Consider the following 12,720-nt stretch of genomic DNA (forward strand, 5'->3'; position numbering starts at 1 on the left):
AAGGGAAGGAAAAAAAAAAACAATGTTTCATGTGACAACATTGAGCAGTATAATGTGAGAATTTCACATCTTTACTTCAGTGGGGAGGGTTAAAGGTTGGTGCCAAAGGAAAAAAAAACAAGAAAAGAGGGGTTGGGAACGCAGGCGGGGAAAAAGAGGAAAAGAAAGAGTCGTCCAGAACATTATACATGCAAAGTATTTGTTGAAAAGTTTTAAACTTTTCCACGCTTTCTATCCCTCCCTTTACTATGGAGACAAAGTAGCCCCTCCTCCAACCACCATCTGAGGGGGAGGAGAGCCTGTCGGGGAAGACAACGGAGCCCTCCTCCAACCACCATCTTGAGGGGGAGAGGCCAGGCCTAGAAGAGAAAGAGAAAGAAAAAAGCCCTCCTCCAAACCACCATATTGAGGGGGGAGACCATTGCATAGTTTCTTTTTTTTTTTTTTTTTTTTTCTTCTTTTTTTCTTTTCCTCTTTTTTCTTTCTCTTCTTTCCCTTCTCTTTGTTTTTTTCTTTTTCCTTCTTTTTATTTTTTTTTTTTTTTCTTCTTTTTTTCCCGACGTTTCCCTCGGTATGACCCTGGTTCCTTTTTCTTTTTCTTTTTTTCTTTCTTTTTTTTTTTTTTTTCTCTCTCTTTTTCTTTTCTCTTTTTCTTTTGCCCCTCTCCCCCTCTCCTCCCCTCGACTCGGCTCTCCAGTGCTCCTCCTTCTGATAGAAAAATCTTTTTTTTTTCTTCTTTTTTTTTTATTTTTGCCCTCCCTCCAACCACCATGATTGAGGGGGAGAGAAGGCCAGGCCTGGAAGAACAGAGCTCTCCTCCACACACCATATTGAGCGGGCGAGGAGGAGGCTGGCCTGGAAAGAACAAGAGACTCCTCCACCTCCATCTAGAGGGGGGAGAGAGGCCGGCCTGAAAGACAAGAGCCCTCATCAACCACCATCTTGAGGGGGATAAGAGAGGCCGGCCCTGGAGACAAAGAGCCCTTCCTCCAACACCATCTTGATGGGGAGAGAGGCCCGGCCGGGGAAGACAAAGAGCACTCCTCCAACCACCATCTGAGGGGAGAGAGGGCCGCCTGGAGAAAAAAAGAGCCCTCCTCCAACCACCATCTTGAGGGGGGAGAGAGGCCTGGACTGGACGACAAAGAGCCCCTCATCCAAACCACCTCTCGAGGGGTGAAGGGAGAGCCTTGCTGGAAGGGACAAAGAGCTCTCCTCCAACCACAAACACAATTATTGAGGGGGAGAGAGGCCTGGCCTGGAAGACACAACGAGCCCTCCATCCAACCCCACATCTTGAGGGGGAGCAGATGACCTAGGCCTGGAAGAAAAAGAGCCCTCCTCCAACCACCATTCTTGACGGGGGAGAGATTCCCATGCCCCTGGAAGAAAAACTGAGACCCCCTCCAACCACCATTTTGAGGGGGAGAGAGAGAGAGGCCGGCCTGGAAGACAAAGAGCCCTCCTTCCCAACCCCCATCTGAGGGGGGGAGAGACGAGAGGCCAGGCCTGCGGACGACAAAGAGCCCTCCTCCAACCCACCCATCTCGAGGGGGAGGCGGCCTGGCCTGGAAGCAAAGAGCCCTCCTCCAACCACCATCTTCGAGGGGGAGTAGGAGAGAGGCCTGGCCTGGAAGACAAAAGAGCCCTCCTCCAACCACAATCCTCGAGGGGAGAGAGGCCTGGCTCGGAAGAAAAAGAGACCCTCCTCCAACCACCATCCTTGAGGGGGAGAGTAGGGCCTGGCCGTGAAGAAAAAGAGCCCTCCTCCACACCCCATTTTGACGGGGGGAGAGATTGCCAGGCCTGGAAGACAAAGAGCCCTCCTCCACAACCACCATCTTGAGGGGGGAGCGAGGTCCTGGCCTGATAGACCAAGAGCCCTCCTCCCACCACCCATCTTGAGGGGGAGAGAGGGCCAGGCTCCGTGAAGACCAACGAGCCCACTCCTCCAACCACCATCTCGTGGTGAGAAGGCCTCTGGCCCTGGAAAGACAATAGAGGCCCTCCTCCAATCACCATCTCGAGGGGGAGAGAGGCCTGGCTTGGAACTCCTGGAAACCAAAGAGATAGCCCTCCTTCCCAACCATCCATCTCGAGGGGGAGCGAGGTCCTGGCCTGGAAGGAAGAAAAACAAAGAGCCCTCCTCCAACCACCATCTTTGAGGGGAGAGATGTCCTAGGCCTGGAAGACAAAGAGCCCCTCCTCAACCCACCATCTTGAGGGGGCGAGAGGCCCATGGCCTGTGAAGCAAAGAGCCCTCCTCAACCCTTACCTTCTTAGGGGGGAGAGAGGCCAGGTCCTGGACTAGACAAAGGAGGCCCTCCTCCAACCCCATCTCGAGGGGGGAGAGAGGCCTGGCCTGGAAGACAAAGAGCCCTCCTCATCCCCCCATCCGAGGGGGAGAGATCGGGAGAGGATGCCGGCCTGTGAAAAAACAAAGAGCCCTCCTCCAACCTCCATATAATTTGAGGTGGAGAGAGGCTCCCGGCCTGGAGACAAAGAGCCCTCCTCCAACCCTACCCCATCTTGAGGGGTTGAGAGAGGCTCAGCCTGGGTAAGGCTACAAAGAGCCCTCCTCCAACCACCATCTTGAGGGGTGACGCTGAGGTGCCTGGCCTGGAAGCCAAAGCGCCCTCCCTCCTAACCCCATCTCTCGAGGGGGCGAGAGGACTGGCACTGCCTGAAGCAATAGAGCCCTCTCCACCTCCATTCTCGAGGGGTGAGGAGTATGCGCTGGCCTGGAAAACACAAGAGCCCTCCCTCCAACTCCCCCCATCTCTAGAGGGGGTAGTATGGCCTGGCCTTGGAAGTACAAATGAGCCCTCCTCCAACCACCATCTTTGACCTGGCCTGCTGCACCCCTCCGCCCCTCTTTATGTTACCTTCCTTCGCCCCTCCACCTCCTCTTTTGGTGACCTCCTAGACAAAGAGCCCTCCTCAACCCACCATCTTCGAGTGGGGAGTAGACTGTCCTTGCCTGGTGTAAGAACAAAACGAAGCCTCTCTCCCAACTCCATCCTCTTGAGGGGGGGAGATGGCCTGGCCTGGAAGGACAAAAGAGCACTCCTCCAACATCCACCCATCTTGTAGGGGAGAGAGGCCTGTCCCTGAAGGACAAAGAGCTCCTCCTCCAACCACCATCTCTGAGGGGGAGGAGGGGCCTGGTTGCCTGCGATGGAAGACCAAAGAGCCCTCCCTCACAACCCTCTCTTGAGGTGGGAGAGAGGCACTGGTCCTGGAAGACACAAAGGCCCTCCTCCACAACCCCTCCATCTTGAGGGGGAGATGAGGAGAGGTCCTGTGCCTGGGAAAGAGCAAAATTGAAGTCCCTCCTCCAACCACCATCTCCGATGGGTGAGAGAGGTCCTGGCCTGGGAAAAACACAAGAGCCCTCCCTTCCAACCTACCATCCTTGAGGTGGAGAGAGGCTCGGCCTGGAAGCAACAGCGCCTCCTCCAACCACCATCTTCGAGTGGTGAGAGAGGCCATGGGCCTGTGAAGACAAAGAGTCCCTCCTTCCCAACCACCATCTTCGAGGGGAGAGAGGCCTTTCCCTCGGCCCTCCCTCCTCCCCTCCTGGGACATGCCTCAAGAGCCTCCCTCCAACCACCATTCTTGAGGGGGAAGAGGCCTGGACTGGAAGACAACAGAGCCCTCCCTTCACCCACCACCTATTGAGGGGGCTTTGAGAGCCAGGCCTGGGACCTAGACAAAGAGCCCTCCTCCAACCACCCATCTCGAGGGTTGGAGAGGAGTCCATGGCCCTGGAAGACAAAGAGCCTCCTCCAACCAACACCATCTCTGAGGGGGGGCGAAGAGGCCTGTCCTGGAAGACCAAAGAGCCCTCCTACCAACCCCACCATCCTCTGAGGGTGGGGTGAGAGGGAGCGAGGCCTGGCCTGGAAGACAAAGAGCCCCTCCTTCCAAACCACCACTCTGCGTGGGGAGAGCGGCCTGGCCTGCGAAGACAAAGAGCCCTCCTCCAACACCATCTTGAGGGGAGAGACGAGGCCTGGACCTGCGGAAGACAAAGAGCCTCCTTCCAAAACACACCAATCTTCGAGGGGGCGAGAGGCCTGGCTGCCGGAAGACAAAGAGCCCTCCTCCACCACCCTCTCTGCCTGAGGGCGGCCTCTCCCCCCATTTGAGAGAGAGGCCTGGCCCTGGCAGACAAAGAGCCCTCCTCCAACCACTCCATCTTGAGGGGGGGGAGGGAGAGAGGGCCTTGCACATTTTTTGTATTGTTGTTTGCAATTTTTTTACTTGTACACGCTATATCATTGCGGAATAGCTGGTCTTAAATAATCCTGCTTATTATTATTATCTGATTATTTATTATTTATTATTACACTGCCAATTCTCCTCCCGTGAGGCGAAAGAATGATTAAAGCTGACAAACCAACCAACATGGCAACTAGAAAGTAAAGGGGTAAAGGGTAAGGAATTGCTATAACTAAGCCTAGGTCAATAGCCAAACTGCTGGTTATCTTCTAATTAGGAAGAACAACTTGGATATTTCAGATGGCACAGTTCAAGTGAAACACCACAACACTTCCAGAATTTAACATACAAAAGGATTTGGACAAGAAGTACACTGGTGTATGCACTGTAGAGGGTTTCCACAAAAAATGCAAATTAGGTCTAGGGGTTTCCAAGGTGCAGAATAACCCCATTTGTGAGTTGAAGAGACCACAACTAAGAGCCTGGTTATATCAGATGCCCCAATTCAATTCCCAATTATGTACACACAGAAGCACTTCCACAACATAATAAGGCCCCTCTCGAATTAGGACAAAAACTATCAAACCAAACATTCTGCTTTCCATAGTGGGAAAGCCCTTCTTTTTCTACAGAAGGCTGCAAATCAGGACATGAGAGCTGTCCCTTCAGTAACTGGCACCCAGCAACTGATCCCAGATACAGCATAGAGTTATCATGATAATCAGCCACTGGTATTTTTATTCTTTATGAATGTGTTTAATTCCCTTGTAGGGAACCAAGTTTGTGGCAGTCACCACATGAAGTAGCAGTGAACTCTGAAATCGTTGAATCCTAGAACTGGAAGAGACCACAAGGGCAATCAAAACCAAACCCCTGTCATGCAAGAATATACAGTCAACGCACTCCTGACAGAGTGCCTCTGCAATGTTTTAAATATGGTGCTATGTTCTTTGTGCTGAAATCTATGTTAGGCACTAAAGTGAGTCAGGAGACTGCCTGAACAGGCTCTAAAGTACACACCAAACAGTGAGGCAGTACTCAACCAGCCACACAGAAAAATCCTGCTAAGGCAAGTCTAAACGTAACTGTTTACAATCTAAAATAGATAAAAGGATACAACAATGAAAAGAAAAACAGAGAATAGGAAAGTGTTCAAAGAGCAACTGTTCAATAACTAATAAGATCCTTTCTTGATATCCATATCAGGTCAGTAGCTGTCCAGATCCATTTTACCCCTCTTTTTGAAAAAAGGGACAACATTTGCTCACTTCCAGTCTGCAGAGATCTCATTTGTTCAAGAATTCTGAGATTTTATGGACAGGATTACAAGATCACATCTGCAAGTCCTTTTGTATATTCCATCTGGCCCTGGAGTCTATTTATTTACAGTATTTGATTTGATTTATATCCCACCTTTCTCTTTATGCAGGACCCAAGGTGGAGTCTGTTCACTGATCTTGGATTACCCCTTCCTCACTGAATCGTTTATTCCATTTTTTACCAGGTTGAACACTGTTTCATTTGGAGGGAAGACAGAGGCAAAAACACACCCATAAAGATATCCCGTAAGTATCTAGATGTTTAAAATAAGTTACATTGTTTTAATCTGCATGTACATTTTCTTTTCTTTTCCCTTCTTTATTCTTTTGAGATGTGGCCATTCTTACTAATCAAAATTATTTCCTATTTTGATTGCAAATGTAAAGAACAGCAATGCTGACATTAACTTTACATAGTGTTTTTCAAAATTACCATGTACAGTATAACCTAAACTAAAAGAACATCCCAGGGCAGTTTAGATTTCCATGTTTCCTAGATGAATGTTTTGGAAATAATTATTTTGTACAAAATAGCTCATATCCATGACACTGCAAGAGGTTATCATAGAAAACACAGGTACCTGTAACTATTTTGCTGTTTAGAAATTACAATGATTGCAATACAACAAAAGTTCCATTAATTATCTGAGTCTTTCAAATTCATTTTAAAAATGAAGGCTCACAAAATGACTGCTCAATTGGTATTTTTCAGTGGTTACGTTCCTGTTTTCTTTAAGGTCAAAAAGTCTGAAGTATACTGCATCCTCTTTTCTCCTCCCACCTGATTCAACAATTCTGCCCTCCTTTCTAAACTTTACTTTTCTAAATTGATCTTGGAAGCTAAATTGATCTTGGTCAGCCCTGGGTAGTACTTGGATGGGATATTATCAAAAATACTAGGTGCTGTAGGCTATATTTCAGAGGAAGGAACTGGCAAAGCCACCTTAGTATATCTTGCCTATGATATTCATGAGATCTAAGTCAACAGGCAACTTGAAGGTACATAAATGAGCATGCTGTTATCTGGCTAATGCTAAAGATGTTAGTCCTCATAACCATACTGTGAAGCCAGCGTTTGTAATACAGTAGATTTGAAAATCCTGCTTATAATGAGCATGGTTAGCAATAATGAAGACATATAATGACCTCTACAGTTTAATTAAACCATTAAAGGGAGAGGAAGTTGCAGGAGAGAAAAAGGGAAAGAAGGAATGTGTAAATCCATGACACTCTCTTGATCATTGTATAATGGATCTAGAATCTTGTATCTGCACAGGCCAGAAATTGTATTTTCTATGCACAGAAGTTACCCTGCCATCATTTTGATAGGCATACAACAAAGCAAACATCTGTGGTTGAAATATAAGGATCTGTAAATGATTTCATTCTTTAATTCTGTAGATGAAGGTAAACAGCAAAACTATGTCACAGAATTATATAAATCTTCTTGTATGGAAGGCTGTCTACAGTAATCCAATTAATGAATTAGTGCAAATCAAAGGCCATGGGCTTTTCATTTCTATTATCAAGTGAATATTTACTGTTTTCATTTCATTTCATTGATGTTTTCTTTTTTAGAATTGCTTTAAAAGATTGCTCAATTTAGGAGATTTGCTTTTTAATCTCACTTTTTTACATTTTTAAATTAATATGAAACTAATTGACAATTACACTTCAAGGATTCTGAGTCCAGCTAGGGAAGATTTAAAGATTAAAAGAATATGCTCAGAAGATCCATGCATTATACAAATATTTCTCCTCCCTTATAGAATTTAAGAAAGTCAAGAACAAAAGCCAAACAAAACTAATTGTCTTTATTGCACATCAGGTTCTGCTGTAAAAGAAAAAAAAATGAATGGCTAATGTTTTGGGTAGTCTATAATTATGAAATTGAAATGAGACAGCTATAAAAATAGAAGAAGCAAAGAACTACAATTATGGACAACAGTACTCACTTTTATAATTGGAAGAAAAGAACAGAACTTCCCATATACATGATTAGGTCTAGGTATTCAAAATCTTACACTATGAATAGGCCTTATGAGAATTTGACAATTAAAATGAGAACTGCCAAACAGGTAGATAAAATGTACCTTACTTATATATTTGAAATTTCATATAAGTCTTTGCCTTAAAAGAAAAGGGAATTGGCCCCATGGAAGTAGAATTGGAAAAAATACTGAAAGACCCCAGAAAGCAAATATCGAAATTATATAATTTAATTAGGAGGTTTGATTTGGAAAAAGAAACAATTAAAGAGTATATGATAAAATGGGCAAAAGACTTAGAGGCTCAGATTCAGTTAGATTCATGGGAAAAATTATGGCAAGTTAGGGTAAAATATACACCATGTGTGCTCTTAAAAGAAAATCTCTACAAAATGATGTATAGGTGGCACTTAACTCCTTATAAATTAGCTAAAATGTTCAAAAATAGAAACCATACATGTTAGAAATGTAAATCAAATGTGGGTACATATATACATTGCTGGTGGAAATGCAAAAAAGCAGAAGGCTTTTGGAAAAATATACATAAAGAAATTAAGAAGATAATTGATTTTAAAGGAGGAATGGACCCTAGACTGTATCTTTTAAACATTTCAGATAATTTAAACTTGGATATAAATCAAGATAAACTTATTTTTTTCCTTACAGTGGCGGCAAGGTTGGTATTTGCAAAATTTTGGAAGAATAAAGAAACCCCATCATTGGACAAATGGAGACTCAAGACGATGGAAATTTGTGAAATGCAGAAATTAACGATATTATTAAGTAAAGATACATTAGATAAATATTATGAGGTTTGGACTCCATGGAAGAATTACATACAAAGAGAGAAAAAAGAATGTAACTCATTTGAACTCTGAAAAAGAAGTTATATGGTTATATAAGATAGTAGCAACTGGATAGATAGAATTTTTTCATAGTATAGTATTTAATCTGGATACTTTTATCATCTAGGATAAGATTTGATGGGCATTAAGAAGTACTACACTGAGAGTTAGTAAGTAAATAACAGACACATATTAAGGGACTTTGGATGTCTGCCTAAGGAAGTCAACAATAGAATAGAGAAGAAAAGAATGTATAAGAAGTATATGTTGAAAATATTTTTAATTTGTTTTTTTTTTTACTTTTTGTAATCAGTTGTTTTGTAATAATAAATAAAATTAAAAAAAAAATTTTTTTAAAAAGACAAAAACAAAAGGAAAGTTATATCTCCCCCCATCACTTCAAAAAATGGCCTGGACATCCATGCAAGAAAATATGAAAACAGTCATTTGAACCAGACTTGTCTATGATTTTAGTTGTTTGTTTACCAAATCATGTTATTAAATATCACTTTTAAGTTACTCCTGAAACCATATATTATGGGGGGAAAATAACAGTAACAACTGTTGATGGGAATTAGTTTGTTCTTAGTCATTTGATTATGGTGAATGTAAAATACAAAAGATTGGGAGAGATGAAACCCTAAGGAAAAAGGAAAAAACATTATTCAGAAAAGGCTCTTGTTACTTGTGGTGTGAACACTCATTCCACTGTCATGTTCTGTAAACAGATTTTTCAAATCCTTGTACTGTTACTAAAACCTGTAAAGTCTGTTTGATCAGAAGAGAGAGACAGGCAAAGAGAATGTGCATCAACATTGTAGCAAGCAGCACACTTTCATCTCTCTCAAAGCTATTGTCTGTCTTCAGCCTAAGAAAATCTGAAAGACTTGGTTTTCAGGAAGTCTTAAAAGATTTACAGAGATGTGTACAAACACCCCAGATCGAATTACCTTTTTTTCTAGCAGCAAAATGTTTTACAGTATCAGTTTGTGAGGGGAAAACATCCAAAGGAGAAGGGAAAAGAAAATCCAACCGTTGCCACTGAGAAAATGAGACTCTTGAAAGATAAATTTGACTGGGAAGGGGAGGAAAAATGAAATTAAAGCACCTGAAAATACTAACACAGAGACTTCATTATTGTTGGCACCATCTCTTTTCCCGCTTTACTTTGTCTTCCCAATATATGCATAGTTGTAAAATTAACTGCAGTTGTATTCCAACAAGTTGACAGCAGGCATAACTATTTCTTTCTCCAAAATTCTTTTCATGTTTTTCAATGACCTGGAAAACCATTTCCTGTCTAATATTATACACAGAGCAGATATACATTAATATTTTTCCACTCTTAACATGGAAATAAAGGTTTCTCAAATAGTTTAAAAGTATCTTTTAAAAGCAGGTGATGGATCTGAGATGTAAATTGAGTTGAATGTTCCACAAAACAATCATTTACCATTTGTGAAGTCTGCTGTCTGAAGATGCCAGTCACAGATGCTGGAGAAACATCAGTCCATATAGCCCAAAAAACCCACAAAAACCTAATCATTTGCAGTTTGTTTTTATGCAGATTGTATTTTACTTTAAAGAATTATAAAGTATAGTACATAAATTACATACATGAATAACGTAAAATACCAATAGCAAGTACATTTCTATACCACTTATCAATGCATTAGTAAAGGGACAATGAGACATCTGTGTATGTTTGGCAGTTTTTCTGCATTAAAATCAGTTAAAATTAGCCCTGCCTGTGCCCAGTCACCTCCTCTACACATTGCACAGCCATTATTTACTGTAGCTCCCTCCTCATACATCTGAGCTTTAGGATGAGCACAAACAGTTATGCCTGCCTGAATTATCTAAGTTCTTTGGCATTATTTTCCCTTGCTTTGTCATTTACATCTTTATTTAAAGCCTGTAAGTTTTACTCTTGACTTAGCCATGGACCATATCAAAATCCACTATTTTGGCCCCAAAACCTGCCTTCGATGTATATATGAGGTCAACTTATATTTGAACATATATGGTACATAAAAAGCATGTATGAGTATGTAGATAGAGATTAGAAGAGGGAATGGGAGAAAGAGATAGTTTTATACAAGACATCTATGTTTGTGTCTCTATCTATCTATCTATCTATCTATCTAGTTTGCGCAACCAACAGCTAGACATTTTAACCCAGAACATCACAGCCCCCCTGATCTGCGTGTATTTGAAACTGAGCTGTCATCTCTTTTAGGTATTTCAGATATAAGAAGGAATTTCTGGATCTACAGACTTAAAATCGTAATATTGCATGGGCTCAGCCTAGCACACAGATCCATAATACATACACCATCAGTGTTCTAAATTTCCACCTTGGATGCAACTCACTTTTATCTTGAGCAACTAAATAAGGCAAACCAATTTGTTAATATATTTATAAAGTATTGGCCTGTTACAGACAGGCCAAAATAATGCAGCTTCGAGTCACTTTGGAGGTATGATATTTCAATGATGCATGTGTCCTAAGAGTCCAAAAGCCACACCAAAGCCACGCTCCAGTCCTAAGGACTGGAGTGCAGCTTTGGTGCAACTTTTGGACTCTTAGGACTCATGCATCATTGAAATACCATACCTCCAAAGTGACTTGAAGCAGCTTTATTTTGGCCTGTCTGTAACAGGCCATTGTTTGTTAATCACACCAATAAATAAATATGGGTAGCTATGAGAGAGCCAATGTGGAGTAGCGGCTAGAGAGCTGGAGTTGAATTTGGGAGATCCAGATTGCCATTGAAAGATGTAATTTGCTGGTGATCTTGGACCAGTTGAACTCTTTCGGCCTGGCCTATCTCAAGGTTGTAGTAAGGATAAGCGAACAGGAACACAATACAATGCCTGAAGCTCAGTGCACAAAATAAATAATAATGGTTTAAATGTTCTGAGTGTCTTTAGGAAGCCAGAATAGCACCATTTATACGCATCAACATTCTTATGGGAATCCACACATTTGCAGAACCACAAAACTGACTTTAGGAAAACCAAACAAACTACCAAGTAACCTAATGAGGACACATTTTCCTCTGTTGTCCAGGTATGGTTGGAGAGGGGGAGGAAAACTAAGAGGACAAGAAATAGAATGGAATAGCTGAAACCATCCACAGCAGCACCTTGCACTGTAATGTTTTGTTGCAGATCTCACTTTTACAGCCACTGACAGCTGATGGCAGTGGTGCAAAAAATGAGTATCATCCTCTCACAGTATGAGATCAGTATCTTGTAGTCTTTCACTACCTCACATCAGGCAAGATAAGAGGGAGACTAGACAAGTAATGGTAATTTTCTGAAGGAACTCCACATTAATTAATTGCCCCCTAAGTGCCCCTCTAGAATGTATGTATGTGTATGTGCCTTCAAGTCACTTGTCGACTTAAGTCAACCCCATGAATTTCACAGAAATTTCCTAGGCAAGGAATACTCAAGAGGTAGTTTTACCAGTTCTTTCTTCTGAAATATAGCCTACAGCACATGATATTCACTGGCGGTCTCCCATCCAAGTAATAACCAGAGCTGACTCTGCCCAGCTTCCAGGATCAGACAGGATTTGGTGCCTTTGAGGTATTTAGGCATCTAGGAACAAATGTAGATGCACAGTGGCTGTTTGGGATAGCAGCTGTACATTTATCATAACATATGGTTTGGCCTTCAGGCTATCTAAATCCCTCACTGAGTGCACATGAATAATACATCTATTTGCACACCTGAAAAATGTAATGTGGGAATGTGAAGAACACATGTTTTCAATTAAAATCTCTTTGATATACATCCGACTCATGCAATACGGGAAGTGCTCTTCAGACACATTAAATATGTAAAGGCTATTTAAAAACCCAACCTAGGGGGAGGTATGTTTGCTAAAAATATGGTTATGGAATAAAAAAGAAAATGGAAAAATAAGCAAAAATAACTTGAAACAGTACTGAGAGAAGTAACAAGATCCCATGGGAACATTTCTGTAATATTTGTATGCCAATATAGAAAGCACAAAACTTAGAATATAGGAAACAAAACGGTATTTTAAAAGCCTCCAGAAAAACAAGGTGTTGATAACACACAGTGCTTTAAAATCAATGCATTTAGGTAACAAGATGCCCATCTTTGTTTCAGTTCTAAAAATGATCTGTAGTAAATTCTAAGGCTCACCTTTTCACCCAGTATATTGCTCATCACTTTTCTGTTGTTGTTGTGGTTTGTTTTCTGGAGAAATTTAATAAGGTTTGGCAAAGAGGTACCATTTACAGATAACTCCCATAATTAGACATCATTAGATGTCATAAAGAGATTGCAAGCTATCTTCTAACATCT

At 42.1% G+C, this 12,720-nt stretch overlaps 1 protein-coding gene across 12 annotated transcripts in view; it reads right to left on the reverse strand.

Annotated features, from left to right (window-relative positions):
- Nucleotides 1–12,720, reverse strand: part of CEP128 (centrosomal protein 128) — a 288,826-nt gene that overhangs the window by 146,932 nt on the left and 129,174 nt on the right. The gene's annotated exons all lie outside the window — the stretch shown is intronic.

Source organism: Sceloporus undulatus, chromosome 1, assembly GCF_019175285.1.
Source record: "Sceloporus undulatus isolate JIND9_A2432 ecotype Alabama chromosome 1, SceUnd_v1.1, whole genome shotgun sequence".
In the NCBI taxonomy this organism is placed as follows: domain Eukaryota; kingdom Metazoa; phylum Chordata; class Lepidosauria; order Squamata; family Phrynosomatidae; genus Sceloporus; species Sceloporus undulatus.